Genomic DNA, 14,417 nt, shown 5'->3' with positions numbered 1-14,417 from the left:
GTTTTTACCTTACCTTTCAGAAGTCTTGGTAACCTACGATCTGTTGAAGATTGGGTTTCAATGGGATGCTGGCAGGAATCCACCTTCATCGAAATGAAATAACTAATAAAAATTCAGATGAATGCACCCAAGCAATGACTTGTGGCTCTGTTACTGCAGGTAGGGCAGTGAGTGGTTTATATATGCAGCTCTTCCACCTCTACAGTAATAACCTACGCACAGATTGAAAAAAAGATGTATGCAATTGTGTTCGGCTGTGAGGATTTCCATCAATATGTGTGTGGGAGAAAAGTGATTGTGGAATCTCATCATACGTTACCCATGCTGGCTGTATTGCAAAGCCATCTGAAAAACCCAATCTATAAATATTTTTATTCCTGTTTGAATAGTGTGGCTTGTCATTAAACACCAGGGCTCTAAAATACATACTCTAAGCAAATTTTAATTTTATATTAATTTATCTTATTATTATTTTACCACTGTTAGGAAAGGGGAGGATGTAAGGGATCCAGAGGGGGTGCTACAATAAACATATTTTGACTCATTTCAGCACAAAATTGGTATTGCTGGTGACAGAGAATCATCTGTAAATAAAGTGACCTTGAAACCACCAATTGTGTGAGGCATTAAAAAGAGGGAAGACATGACAAAAATGACAGAGCATTTGACTGTTTATTTTCACCTCCCCTGCATTCCCCTGTCAAAGGATGAAGAACAGAAAAGCATAGCATCTCTGCTAAGGAAATGTCTATGAGCATTAATTAATTATAATGCTAGTCCTCTGTGTGCTGGATGTGGTGTCACTCTCTCACAAACACTTTGCTCGTTCCACTATCATCAACTCAATTATTTGAGATGCTTCTCGGCAGGTGTATATGACGCGTTCTTTCAAAAGCTTCTTTGTGATGAAATATTCTCAATGGCTTAATGCATATTCCCTTATGGCACAGACTTTTAAAAGCCCAGTCACATCCCCAGTTCAAAAAAACCTCCTCGGTAACATTCAAGCTGACAATACAGCAAGAGCCAGCCACAATGACAAGAAAATTTGTGACTTATCTATTGAAGCCAAACAAACCACTCAAAAGCATACCACAGCCTAAGTGGGTTGAAGTCTATCCTTGCCTCAGCCTCCGGCTTTAGCGTGAAGAGTGTGAGGTCGGGGTGGGAGTGCTTGGAAAAGAGCAGAGCGGTGTGACTTGGAGCCTCCTCTCTAGCCAGTGTGGCTGTGGGAGAGAGCACGCACTTGGCATAGGTTGGAAGGCTCTGAGGCAGCATCAGCGGCTTGTAGCAGCCTGCTGAATAACAGCACCCACTAAGATCAGTAGGAGGACATTGCACTGTGCTTGGAGTCTTATTTTATCCTGTGTGCCAGAAAAAACTCTCTGTGCTCTAAGGGTCTCCCATGGTTCAGGTGAGATCTTTAGCTCTTGAAGAGATTTCCCTGTGCCTTTGTCCTGCTGCAGCCAAACGTCAGTCTTCAAGCAAGGGCTCAGCAGATACCAAAACGAAATCACAAATAACCATATATATGTCAATCCACAACTACTGGTATTGCAACACCATCCTTGGTACCTGGATGCATGTGTTTTATTTGCAAAAATAAAAATAATCCCCATACCTAGAGTAAAGAAAAAGAAAAAAGATGCCTCCATCAGTGTTGGCACATTGGGCGTATGTTGTGTGTTCAGACACCAGATTTTACAGCTGACTTCCACAAAGCTGGGTGACAGTGCACAGTACTGGGAGATTGAGCCCCCTTCATTTGTTTCACTCTCATACCTCATTAAAATCTTACTCTTCTCCGTCCACTGCTAAAGACCAATCTGCTCCCATTGTACAAAACGATGAGAAAACTGTACATGAGAAACCCGGCTGCAGATATTCAGAAAGCCCCCTGCCAAAGGTTGCTCTATTTAACCACAGTGCATTGTATATGTTTTACAGATGTGGAATATAATTAATGGGGAATATTACCTGTCTCCATTTTTAAAGCTGTTGTTTCAAGATGATGTCACATACAGACAATACTCCCTGGCTAAATTATACTCCCACGGCAGCAGGGAGGGAAGAAATTCAGGGCTATTTGCTATACAAGCCCAGGTCCCGTCACCTCATTTTGCAATAGAAATGACGTACAAGTAGGATAACTTGTGCTCAGACCCTTGTCTTATTTACAGTTCTTTTGTACTCTTATTTTCATATGTTATGGGGCAGTCAGACCAAAAACATGTTGTTGTTATAACCATGTACAATCTGTTCTTTCTGCTTGGTGAATGTTTCCTTTATAAATCTGTTTGTCAGAGAGACAGAGGACAAATAGGAGAAGCCCATTTTATACTGCTAGAACTAAATGCAGACCTGATAGATACACACAAAAGTGATGCCGTAGTTCTTCCAGTTAGGTGTTTGATCCTGCCTCCGAGTTTGATCCTGCCTCCAGAGAAAATAATAGCAAATTCACATTGATCCCAGGGTTAGAGAGCAGGGCTTGACTTCAAAACATCAGCTGAACTGCTCTCTGGTGACAGGTGACATTTCTGACTCTCAAACCCTTCATTAGGACGGTGTGCTGTAAGAGACTTTGCTTTTTAAAGAGTTTGCTGGCTTGTTTCATACTTAATAAACTTACTGTGCAAGCGTGATGTTCCTGCTGCTAAGGGAGGTAGCCCATGGATGATATACATCCCCACGAATTCCTGTCAGGAAGTGTAGATGCTCCATTATAATGCAGGTATATTTACAACTACTCCCATCCTGTTTGACGCTCACTAGGCTTCTCTGTTTGTATCCCAGCATAGAGGATTTATGTGCTTCTACGTTATTTAAATCTCAGTGTGCTCCTGCATCATCTCTGGTGCCAGGTATTCTGGCATATTTCCTTGGTCTTACAAATGCACCTTGGTCTTACACAGGTGCATGACTTCACTGATACCAGGATCTCCCATAGTCCCAGAACCCTTTTCTCAAACCCCACCTGCTGTAGTTTTACTCTGGGTTTACGACTTTCTTCTTCTGGGACTAGGTAATAGTTGGAGCAAGAAGGCATTGCTGGAGGAATGCTGAGGAAAACAATCACTCTTTGCTTTATCAAATACAAGAAATATATAGATCTAAATGGAATAGGACTATAAACTCAAACTCACGTTTACCGTAATCTTTCCTTACCACTCTGAACCTTTCTTTATCTTTAGATCAAAGCCTTGCCTTGCCTTGCCTTCCCTTTCCTTCTCTTCCCTTCCCTTCTAGCCAGTCTTTCATCTCTCACTTCCAGGGTTTTTTCCTCTTTCTCTAAATGGCTGGTGAACGATCCCAACCTTAGCAACACTTCCCACTGACTTGACCTGTTCAGACTTTGCTAACAGACTCAAATAATTGTCCAGGTATTTAAGGTATAGCAGCCAGTTATTAGCCCAAGAGGATTTCCATGTCATGGAGAAACACAGATGTCCAGCAGTTCCCCCTTGTTAGGTGTGTGTCACTGCTCCTTTAGCCTTCCTCTGGCGGGCAGATGGGACAAATGTTCCAAGGGCTGCAATCTGATATAGATATGTATTCATGGTCCCTGATGAGAAACAGAATAAACTTTATATGGAGGTCCCAAATTGATACCACTGTTTGTTGCAAATTTCCCAGATGTTATGATTCAAATGTTTTCATGGTGCAGGGAAAAACAGCACTTTCTCTGCAGTCAGGGGAACTCAAGGCTTTCTAATTATGGTCACAGACCCACTCTTACTAGCACAAAATTTAATTTGCGTTAATCAGACTGAGGTGGGTAGAGCGCGAAATTAACTTGACTTTCTTTTTGCATCATACAGTAAACCAACTTGGTGAAATCTGTAGAAATCTGAGCTGTGAATGATGGATGATGAAAAAAAATGGAGAATAAACAGTGTTGTGTAATCATTATCATACTGAAAGGGACACAATATTCAACTCGGTTGTTGGGAGAAATGCTTTACGTCCCTGGCATATCAAAGGGCACTTTGCCCTCAGCTGCACCCATATTTTGCCACTGAAGCTGAGATCAGAGTTTGGACCCAAATGTTTTTCTTTAGCATCCCCTCTATTCTGAGAGCTATATATGCTCAGTCGATCTTGCCAACAATTTTTCAAACTGTTATTTTTGCCAGAAAACTACAATTTAATGAAAATAGAAACACATTAGTTTCAATGAAATTTCCATTCTCAGTTCAAGACTCTTGTTCAAAATCCAGAGAGAAAGAGAAGCATTTACTAGAGGCAAGCCAGAAGCCACAGGGTGTCCAATTGGCATATGGGTTTCAAGAGTCTGTTCCTAGTGAGAAAGAGTAAGAACATGCACCTGAAATCTTCCACATTCCAAAGAAGTAGGCTGGCTCTTCTGGAAGTGTGTTTTCCCTTGAACTTATTCAAAAGGCTTCTGTTTCACCTCAATGAAGAACAAAGTCTTGACATTTTCTTTTTCTTTTCTCCTCTTTGTTCAAACCAGAACTCTATTTTCCGGCCAAGGCTAACATTAATTCCCTTTTCCCAACTCTCTGTCACCTTTCCTGTGTGGCTAAAATAAATGTTTGGGAGATGGAAGCTGCCCTGTACACTGGAACCACAATTGCCTCCACTTAAGCCATTTCCTTATAAACAACAGGAAAAATAGAACAATGCTTCTCAAACATTGGCCTCCAACTTTTTCAATAAGATTTTAACACTTTTTCTCACCCCTTGCCATAAACAGAGAAATTTCTGTCTGGGAGCAAACCGCAAATTTGAGAAGGGTACTGGCACAGCAAGAAAGCTGCAGAAAAGTTTGGAAGATAAAAGAGGTAGGTTCGGAGGGGAGAAAAAAGAAGATGATAGACATCCATTTCCTTCAATAAAAGCATAGAAAACAGTAAAGCTCACGTCTATGCAGGAAGACCTGGGTGAGACGGGGACTGGGGCAACTTCAGCTGGGACAAGAGAAGGAGGAAAAGGGGTATGTGCTTACAGCCGTGGTGACACGTGCCCAAATGCCACCTGCCTCCTGACAACAGGACAAATGCTGCTCCTGTTTATACCCAGTGCTATATACAGGGGCAGAATGTTGCCTGCACAAAATGGTCTTCTTTTTTTTCTTTTTCAGGGAAAGAGTAAATTTTATCACCAAGTGGGAAACACTGCTTGCTGTTTACTATCTTTAAAGTGTGAAATGTGCTGGAAAATAAAGACTTTAATTAAAGTTGTCTTTTCAATGCCTATTCCTTGCAGAAAAGTGACACCATTTCAAAACACAGCTTTTCTCGTATGCCTCTATTTACTTTCCCATTTTTCATATAACAGCTTCTATTTAACCAATTTCAGGAACGTATTTAACATCTTTGCAGATGTAACTGCAACACATTCAAGTGCCTTGCAAAGTAGAATAAAGTTGTATGGTATCTGATGTGTCTCCAAAAAGGTGGGGAACACAAAATAAACCAGCCTAAAAGTTGTTTTCCCAGATTAACGTCAGAACTCCTGCCTTTATTATTTAAACAAACCAGGTGATGTTTGCACTGTAAAGTTCTGATCTGAAAATACCAAAGCAAGATAGGAACAGGTTTTGCCAACTCTTTCTATTAACAGTGGAGGGTAAAAATTGCTGACTTGCTTTGTGACAGTAATTGGCTAAAACCCACATACAGTGCTTTTAAAAAGTGCTTTAAAATGTATTTGCATATTCAAAGTATGATACATTGCTTGTATGTATGCAAATAGCCATTAAACCACAGCACTGTTCATCTCTCTTTATTTGTCTTAAAGCATTTGGAAAGTATGCATGACGAGAACGGCTTTGCTACACTGATCCATCTGCGCTCCCCTGCAGTGGAGAATGAGTTGTTTCTTTTTTAGGCTGTGTACAGCAGAAAGCAAGGCAGCATTTCCCAGTCCAGCTACAACGTTACATGAAACAGTGTACTAGCAATAACTAGCCCTGGAGCAATGAATAACCAGCAACCGAGCTACTCCTGGGAAAGCTCCCTTGCATTTTAAATCAACAAGAAAACAATGACCCATTTTCAAAGTATAAAGTAATTCCTGTCAGAAAACTAACTTTCTCGGGTGGTTTCTAAGCAGGTGAAACTGGTGTACGTGACTTCTGCAAAGCCGCAATCCCACTTTGGGCTATGAATCCCGCCCTTGATTGCGCCTGATTCGAGAGACACTTCTCTGCCTGTGGGAACATCGCACCTTGCCCTTGAACAGCAAGTGCCCGTGTTCAGTGGCCAGGCGACACTAGGAGAGATGCTTGGAGTGGAGGCAGGCACTGAGCATGGATTTTTGAGAGCTTTTCAACCAAATGGTATAGGGGCACTTTTTTTGGACCTTTCGGTTACATCTGATAAACCCTTTATGTATGAAGGTGGAGGCTGGCCGTGGCAATGAGGATCTTCTAGATCCCTTCAGGTACAGGGGCCCTAAACCAAACCTCCCCAGCGGTCAGCAGGAGCTCAGAGAAGGGGAAGCGACAGCAAAACAGGAGAGGCTTCTCCTCACCCCAGCAGGCGCGCAACGTGCTACCCGGCCTGAAGGGATTCATTCTGGGCTTGCGCGCTGCCCCGGCCTCTCCCTGCACAGGTCGGGCTGCCTCTGCGCGGGCAGGCGCCGCAGCGGGCGGGCTGGGCAGAAAGGGCTATCTGCCTGCAAGGGTTTCAGGGGGTGGATATGTATTTTCCTCCCTGCTGATAACACCATCCCGGCAAATAGGTATTTCTTCTTTGGAAGGAAGTACCCCACTGTACACTGAGAAAGCTGGCACTCCAAAACCAATTTTTTTTCTCCATTCTCCTGTCTTGATGATTCAGCAGATGCGGCACATTTTTTTCTTCGAAAACCTGCTACATAAAAACATGTTTATCTCAGTTAACCTTTTCAGCCAAAGAGCCAGCCCACTGCAGCTCATCAATAACGCCTCCATAAATCACAACCGCGCAGAGTGCAGGCAGAGATTAATTCTAAGTAATTTGGTGTATAAAATTTGCTCCAAAACTCATCTATCTCTAGACATTTATTTACATATACAGAATGTCCAGGTTTTGAATTCCAGTGAAGTTTTCACTTACTGATTTTTAATAAAAATTGCCCAAAGGCTGCAAATTACTTCAGCATCCTCAACTTCCATTGAAAGGAAGTTGACAAGGAGTCAAGGCACAGGGGGGAAATGGACAGAAACTTCCAGAGCTTCAGCAGAAAAGTGGATGAGATCATTGTTCGAGTTCATCAAAGCAACCAGCCTTTAGGAACGTTTTACTGCCCATGCCCTGAGGACGCTACAGTCTTCTGCTTGTGAAGGCTTTGTGAAGGACGGACATTTACAACGTTTGTGATTTTAACTGTGTGACTCCACCTATAATGTTCATGCAGTGCCACCGAAACACTGGCTGGAGGACATCAACTGAGGTCGGTGGGACAGAGCACCAGAGGGGACAGAAGGGAGCTCCCTGCCCTGCTCACATTGAAGTCCCTACCCTGCTACCCACTTGTTTTACAGATGCAGCTGAAGTTCACCTTTTTCGAAGCTTGTGGGTGACTTCTGCAGTAATGTGACAACTGGCAGAAAAATCCAAGCTGAAGATAGCTCGGGCACCTTCCTCTTTTCATTTCAGCTCTTTACTTTTTCTTATGAATCTGGCTCCTTGACAAGGAGAAGTCACAGAGGTGACTTGCATGTGCAAGAGAGTAAATGGACCCTGGTCTGGTTGAAAGTCCATGAAGTGGACATGGAAGTCCATGCTTCCTTCCTAAGGCAAATATGAGGGAAAGAAAAGCAAAGAATAGGCTGTGACTCTGCTTACCGGCTTCCACATCTGAGCCAGCACTGAAGGATAAGAATTATTTATTAATACAGGTCAGGTCAGCAGTAAGTTAGCACTTTCCCTCAAGAGCAGAGAAAACGAGAAAGAAATTGTGTCCCTCATATCTTTGAGTCCCAGGCTGCTTCAGAGATGGTGCAGCTCATGCTTGGTGGCAGGCTCCGAATTCACACCCACTGCATCTCCTACTGCACCCTGCCGAGACGCAACGAACACTGGCCTGCCACTGGGCCGGCTCATCAGACGCACATGCAACAGAATGCATCATTTCTTTCAGAAATGTTGGCAGACACCATGCTGGCAGACACCCTCCCCTTCCTTTTTTCCCGTCTGTTCTGTGCAAACAAAAGGAGTTCTTAGAAACACCTTGTACACACACCAGTACCCATCAGCCAGGATGCGACAAGCCCTGTGAGCCCAGCCCAATGCACGTACGCAGCTGAAACTAAACCACCTCACCACCCAGTCAGGGAGGATTTCATCAGGGTGTTTCTGAAGGGCAAAGAAACAGCTCGCTTTGGAGAGGAGGCAATTCTACCAATCACCCGCCACGAGATGATATGAGAAAAAGAAACCAGGCCACACTCTCTCCTAAGGGAGAGTTGTTAATTGAGCTCTGTAAGCTCCGATCCTAAATCCACGTCTGCATCTGAACAGCTACAACACCGAAATGCATCTGAGGTGCGCAGAAGCCAACAACAGTATCTCCAGCTTATTAAAAACCGGCTTGATAATTAGAAACAAAGGCAGGTCAGCACTAACAAGAAACACGGCATGTGACGACTGCAGGTCCCTCTGGGTGCAGCAGGACGGGAATGCCCGGTCAGAGGAGCCCTACCCGGAGGCAGCGCTGCTGAAGAGCTAGGAGATTCACCGCCTCCCGAGGTGCTGACGGCAACAGGTTGCAGCGTGCTCCTTCCTTCCCTGCCCCAAATGGGGACGGCATGCACCCCCAAGCTGTCTGAGGGTTTGCAGAAAGAGAGCACAACCCCACCTACCGTGTCCCCTCCAGGACTAATGGCAGAAAGCTATCTTGGGGAATCGTGAGAAGTGGGAGATGCTCAATCTGTGGATGCCCAGGGCTTACTCACTAACGTAACCTTAAGAACACCTCTTTTGACCAAAAGCACAATAGTTCTGAAATAAAATTGCAGTTACTTGGGTGAAACTCAGCTTTGGTAAAGTCAATGGAATTTTACATCAGTGGAGCCATGTTAGCCAAGGATATATTTTGAAAAGGTTGAATGAGTTTGTGCAAGAACTTTAAGGATCTTTGTGTACTGTACCCTGCCAGTTTAAATGATGACTACACAGATCTGTTATAAAACTTTTTCCAGGAGAGGCAAAAGCTTTCTCCGTGTCACAGTTTTTAATATACTGTGACTCTTGCTTATAGTAAATTAGGTTATTTATCCCCTTTATTTATATGCACTGCTCTAACACTGTAACAAAACAAAGTGATAGATGCCCCTATACCAGTAGTCAAACTCAATAACAAAGCAACAGCAACTGTGTGTAACTTTACCCTATTGTTATCAATTTATATAAAAGACAAATTCTTCAAGCTGTGAACGTGTGAAAGTAAATTCTTTACCATTCTGAACTTGGCAGCAATTACTTTGTCCTCTGATCTTAAACCCTTCCCCAGGCTGCTCTGACATCACGGGGGCCTGATGCTGATCTCAGAGACCTTATCCCAGTTTACCTTCCTGGTTTCCAGGGAGGCTGTTCTTTACTACACCGCTGAAATTGAAGACAGAATCAGGCCCATGGTCAGAAATACAGGATGCAGAGCTCTTCCATTTTGGAGTTCAGAGTCTAAGCCAAAAGCAGAATGTCAAAGGCAGAAGCAAACCTTACTGGATTGCAGACTAACTCCACCTGCCTTCTGCAGATAAATTTTACATTTAGATATGTAGGGATGACTCCCACTGCAGTCAATAAAAATTGTGCTCAACCAGCATTATTTGTCACCAATCCAACTGCCCATTCTGGAAGTCTTTTGCTGAAAGAGAGGGGAGTCTTCAGGCGACAAGCTCCCCTGATACTGTGTTTAAACTATCTCAGATTCCCATGCAGAATATCTTAGTGCTACCAGCTTCCCTGTAATATTCACTTAATTTATGCTATTCATTTACATTCTATTCCAAATTGAAATTCTATTTCACTGGTATATTAAAAATCAGCCTACTAAAGAACAGCACATTTTAAAATAGTAACAGATGGAAAAGTCTGTAGAGTTCTACAAATTTAGATTCCTACTTCAAAATTAATTAAATAGATTAAAAAATTGATTAAGCAGTCTCTACCTTTCACTTTGTTTCTAAAAACACGTGCTTATGGTTTATTGTATGAGCTAGCACATTATTTTATAGACAGATGCAGCAAGCCTGGGCAAAAAATTACTGGGAAAATATCCATCTCTTAATTGCTAATTACGTTTATAAATTTAGATTTTTGAATGAATGCTATATAGGACTATCCCTCAAGCAGCAGTGCGCCCATAGAACCAATCTGTGGATATATCTACATCGCAGTCCCTTTCAATAGCATTTTTGTTGCCTTTATTACATGTATGTAAGAAAACCCATTTGCATCTCATCATACCACATTGATAGATGAGGATTTTTATATTTTTGAAGAAATTAGCTCTAGGTTTGGAAGTTGTTTTCACAATGTCCTAGGCTGAGGGAAAAAAAGTTATTTTTACTTATTAATTGCTTTGCAATTCATAAAACTTCCCAGTTAAATGGCATAAGTACATGAATGAACTTCTCTGGGATTTACAATCATTGCTTTTGTGTGGAGTTGTTATTTCAACAAACATATTTTTTAAACTGTTAACCCATTCTTGATGGTGTTTCGTCTTTCACATCCTTGTGATTTTTCTTCTATTTCCAAGATGTTACCTCTTAATTTAGAAATTCACATCTTTTTTACTTTAGTACTAATTGTTTTGATTTTGACACTTGTTTCATAGCTTTGAAGACATGCCTTTTGCAGGCATGTTGTTCAGATCATCTTACACCTTACAAATATGGGCACAAAGAAGCTACAGTCTTGGATGCATTTACACAGATGCTTAGCTTAGAGCATAGATTCAGCACAATAAATGTTATCTATCATCGTCCTGATTATTTGTAAGTGAAGAGTTACTTAGACTATTTGCAAAGTAAACTACTATTCAATCTGAACAAAGACAGTACAATATGCTTTAAGGTATTTTTAGCTCTTCAGCAAACTGAGAAAGGATAGCAACGATTGCACTGCAAATATTTCTCCTTCTCTGTGCCGCTGGATAGACACTAGAAGTACGATAGGGGCGGTCGGTGTCGCCTGGGTCCAGCGGCGTAAGGGAGTGCTTACCGTGACTGCTTTAGCATCTATTGGATCTCTCCTTTCCTTTGTGCTCGCTGATCTAACAGCCCTGTATCGCATTGCTTTTCTGCCCGCTTTACGAGCCAGTTAATGTGTTTCTTCTCAGGAGACCCTTAAGCTTAAAATATTTCCTTAATTAACGGAGCCTAATCTTAAACAGCCAAAGCTGGCGGCGGCGCTTCCACGCCGCGTGGGTGCAAGAGTCCCACCACCCCCGGCTCACGGGGGAGGGCTGAGTGAAGGACCATGCCTTCAACTTTCCAGACCGGCCACAGGGGTCTCCCTGTGGCACCGGCCCCGCCGGGGTCCCGGTGCCAGACCTCGCCGCCGTTGCGGTGCCGGAGCCCCGAGCCGCTTTCCGTGCTCAGCGGGCCGGGGGAGGCGAGGCGAGAAGGCTGCCGGCCCGGCCCCCGCCCGCTCACTTCCCACCCTTCCCTCCCGCTGTGAACTTCTCCAGCACACATCCCTGAAGGTGCAGCGCGGCCCCCAGCCACGCCAACGCGGGGGCAGGCGCAGCGCGGCCCCCCATCCCCGTGCATCCCCCGGCCAGCGCGAGGGGAAGGTACCCCGCTGCCCCCGTCCCCAGGCACTCCCTGCCCACGCGGGGAAGATGCAGCGCTGCCCCTAGCCCCCGGTCCACGCGGGGAAGATGCAGCGTGCCCCCAGCCCCCGGCCCCTGCCCACGCAGGGAAGATAAAGAGCTGCCCCCAGCCCCCGGCCCCCGTGGGGAAGATGCAGCGCGGCCCCTGGCCCCCACGGGGAAGATGCAGCGCTGCCCCCGGCGCCAGGGTAGCCCCCTCCCGCCGCAGCGCCCGCCCCTCCCGCCGAGGCCGCCCCGCCCGCCGCTGCCCTTCCCGAACAATGAGCTGGGACAGCGCGGCACGGCCCCGGGGCAGCCCCGGCATGTCCGCCCCGCCGCAGCCCCGGCCCCGGCCCCAGGCGGGCGGCCCCCTCCGCCCGGCAGCCAGCGCAGCCTCCCGCCCCGCCGCCGTAGCGCCCGGCTCCGCCCGCGAGGTAACGGGAGGGGGCGCCCCCCATCCCGGGAGAGGCCGGGCGGCGGCGCGGGGGGCGCTCGGCCGTGCGCCGGCAGCGGCGGGGGCGGCCCCGGCGGGCGGTGGCTCCCGGGGGGCGGGCAGCGCCCGGGGGGGCGGGGGGCGGTGCCGCGCCGCGCCGCTGCGAGCCGCACGCTGCCCGTGTCACCTCCCGGCGGTGGTGCCGCTGCGATCCGGCGGGAGCCGGGGTGCCGCCCGCCCCCGGCGGCTGCCCGCGCCCTGCGCTTTGTGCGTGCGGCGGCCAGCAGCATGCGGGGGGAGAGGCAACTCCTGGGAAGCGGCGAGGCGGAGCGCCCGCGCTGCCCCGGCTGCTGCACCTCGGGGGGCAGGCACCCCAGAGAGCCCTGAGCGCCCCGGCGGTATGTGGGGGCACCCCCGGGCGGAGAGCACTTTTTGTGGGGGGGCGGGGAGGGGGGGAGGGCGTGAGGGGTGGGGGGTTCTACTGTGCAGCCTTTGCTGGAAGAAAAATCCTATACGTGAAGCCATATGGATTCTCAGTGGCATAGCTTAGTGGCTTCTTGGCTTAACAGTTTTCAGGCGGGGAGCGTGCAGGGTGTGTTTTCGGTAGGGTTCGCCCGCCCAAGAGAGCTTGAATAGATATGTTTAGAGAAGCAGTGCTTTCCAGGAATTTAAATGAGACCTTTTTTTGGGCTTGCTTTTCAAGGCTATTCTATTAGTTCTGTATTTGCTTTTGCAGATTGCGCTTATAAATAGTTAGGCAGTCGTATTAGCATATAAAAATCGATATTCTCAAAGGGAAGAAAAAGGTCTCTGCGAATTTACCTTTAATAAGCAGTGTAGATCACTTTTGTGGTCTGCTTATATATTTTATCAGGAACATTATCGTCTCTAATACTCAACTACCATTTGTAGTTTATTCAGTCATGGCAATGTGCTTCAGTTGGTACTAGAAAAAATTCTGATGAGGTTACTCGTTCAATTAATTTAGTTGATAACTGTTGGAGTAAGATTTAGTCATCTCATTTCTTCATGTGGAGAGAAATATTAAGTGATAGGCAGGAGGCAGCAGCAAACCTCAAGGTTAAGGTTTTTGCTCGTTTTTCAATCTGATTTTCCTTTTTCAGTCTTGCAAACTTTCTGAACTTTAAGCCTTTGCAATGAAACTTTCCAGGCGTGGTGTCTGCATCCAGGTAATTTTAATACATATATATGTATATATCCTTTTTTTGTTTGGAAAACTCGTGCAAAAATAATTCAGCTGGTTTTGATAGTGTGGGACTTTTGGATGTGGGGAAAGAATTACTACATTTTTTCCATTTAAAGATTAAGCTCTTGCAGGTTTTTTTTTTAACGGGGGTTTTATTATTATTTTAAATTTGAAGTATAGTTTAGAGGTATTTTTCCTTCATATGTGCTTTCCGATTAAAATACTGTTTGACTGGAAATCCTGCGGTGGTTACCTACTGGTTTTGTGTGTGTCTTGCTAAGACCAAAAGCTGCACTACTGGGAAAAGCTGTGCTGTTGCTGCATGAGAAGCTGTGATAAAGGGTCTGGAGGTGAGGTCCTGCCTGTGTATTCACACCCAAGGATATTCGGCGCTGATTCTGCAGCTGACAACAAAGGGACGGCTTGGCAGACACCTCTGTTGAAGCAGGCAGGGCTCCACTTGCCATTTGCTGTGAAAGTGCTGGATTTGAGATCTTGTAAGTGAAGACTTTGAACTATTTGTAGGCAGAAGTCTTCTGTGATGGAGTTTAAGACCTCCACAACTCCTGATGTGGTAGTCGGAGAACTCTTTTTCTTCTACAGTTTGTCTGGGCAGAGGACAGGATTTCCCAGCATTGTCCACACTGCACATTCAGAGTTGGAGGATGTATACAAAATGTTAGAGATTTGTTGCGAAGTTGCAGACCTCTACATCTATGCTTTGTGATGTGTTTTCTACCGAGGAAAGGAAAAGAAAGGCCAAACAACAGAGAAAGTGTTATAAAAACTTTATAAAAGGAGCTTGAAGGGGTGTTAGGATTGCATATGTAAACATCCACAGGACATTATGGATAAAGTTGTATGTTCACCTTATCTCTGTCCGTCTTTGAAATCTGCAAAATGATTGTTATATGCCCTTTTAGATTAAACGTAGAGTTGTGCATAAATAAAATCTGGCGATACCATCTCCTGATGTAAAATTAAGAAAGCAAAATAGAAAATAAT

At 45.3% G+C, this 14,417-nt stretch overlaps 1 protein-coding gene across 1 annotated transcript in view; it reads left to right on the top strand.

Moving 5' to 3' along the window:
• Positions 1 to 12,409: 12,409 nt before the first annotated feature.
• ST6GAL2 (ST6 beta-galactoside alpha-2,6-sialyltransferase 2) overlaps positions 12,410 to 14,417 on the top strand; it is a 47,694-nt gene continuing 45,686 nt past the window's right edge. Inside the window, exon 1 of the mRNA XM_075138053.1 lies at positions 12,410 to 12,603. The gene's annotated coding sequence lies outside the window, so the exon portion shown is untranslated. The remainder of the gene's footprint in view (positions 12,604 to 14,417) is intronic.

The sequence above is a fragment of the Calonectris borealis genome, chromosome 1 (genome assembly GCF_964195595.1).
Source record: "Calonectris borealis chromosome 1, bCalBor7.hap1.2, whole genome shotgun sequence".
In the NCBI taxonomy this organism is placed as follows: Eukaryota; Metazoa; Chordata; class Aves; order Procellariiformes; family Procellariidae; genus Calonectris; species Calonectris borealis.
Note: the sequence above shows the minus strand (reverse complement) of the source record. Positions and strands in the feature narration are given on the sequence as shown.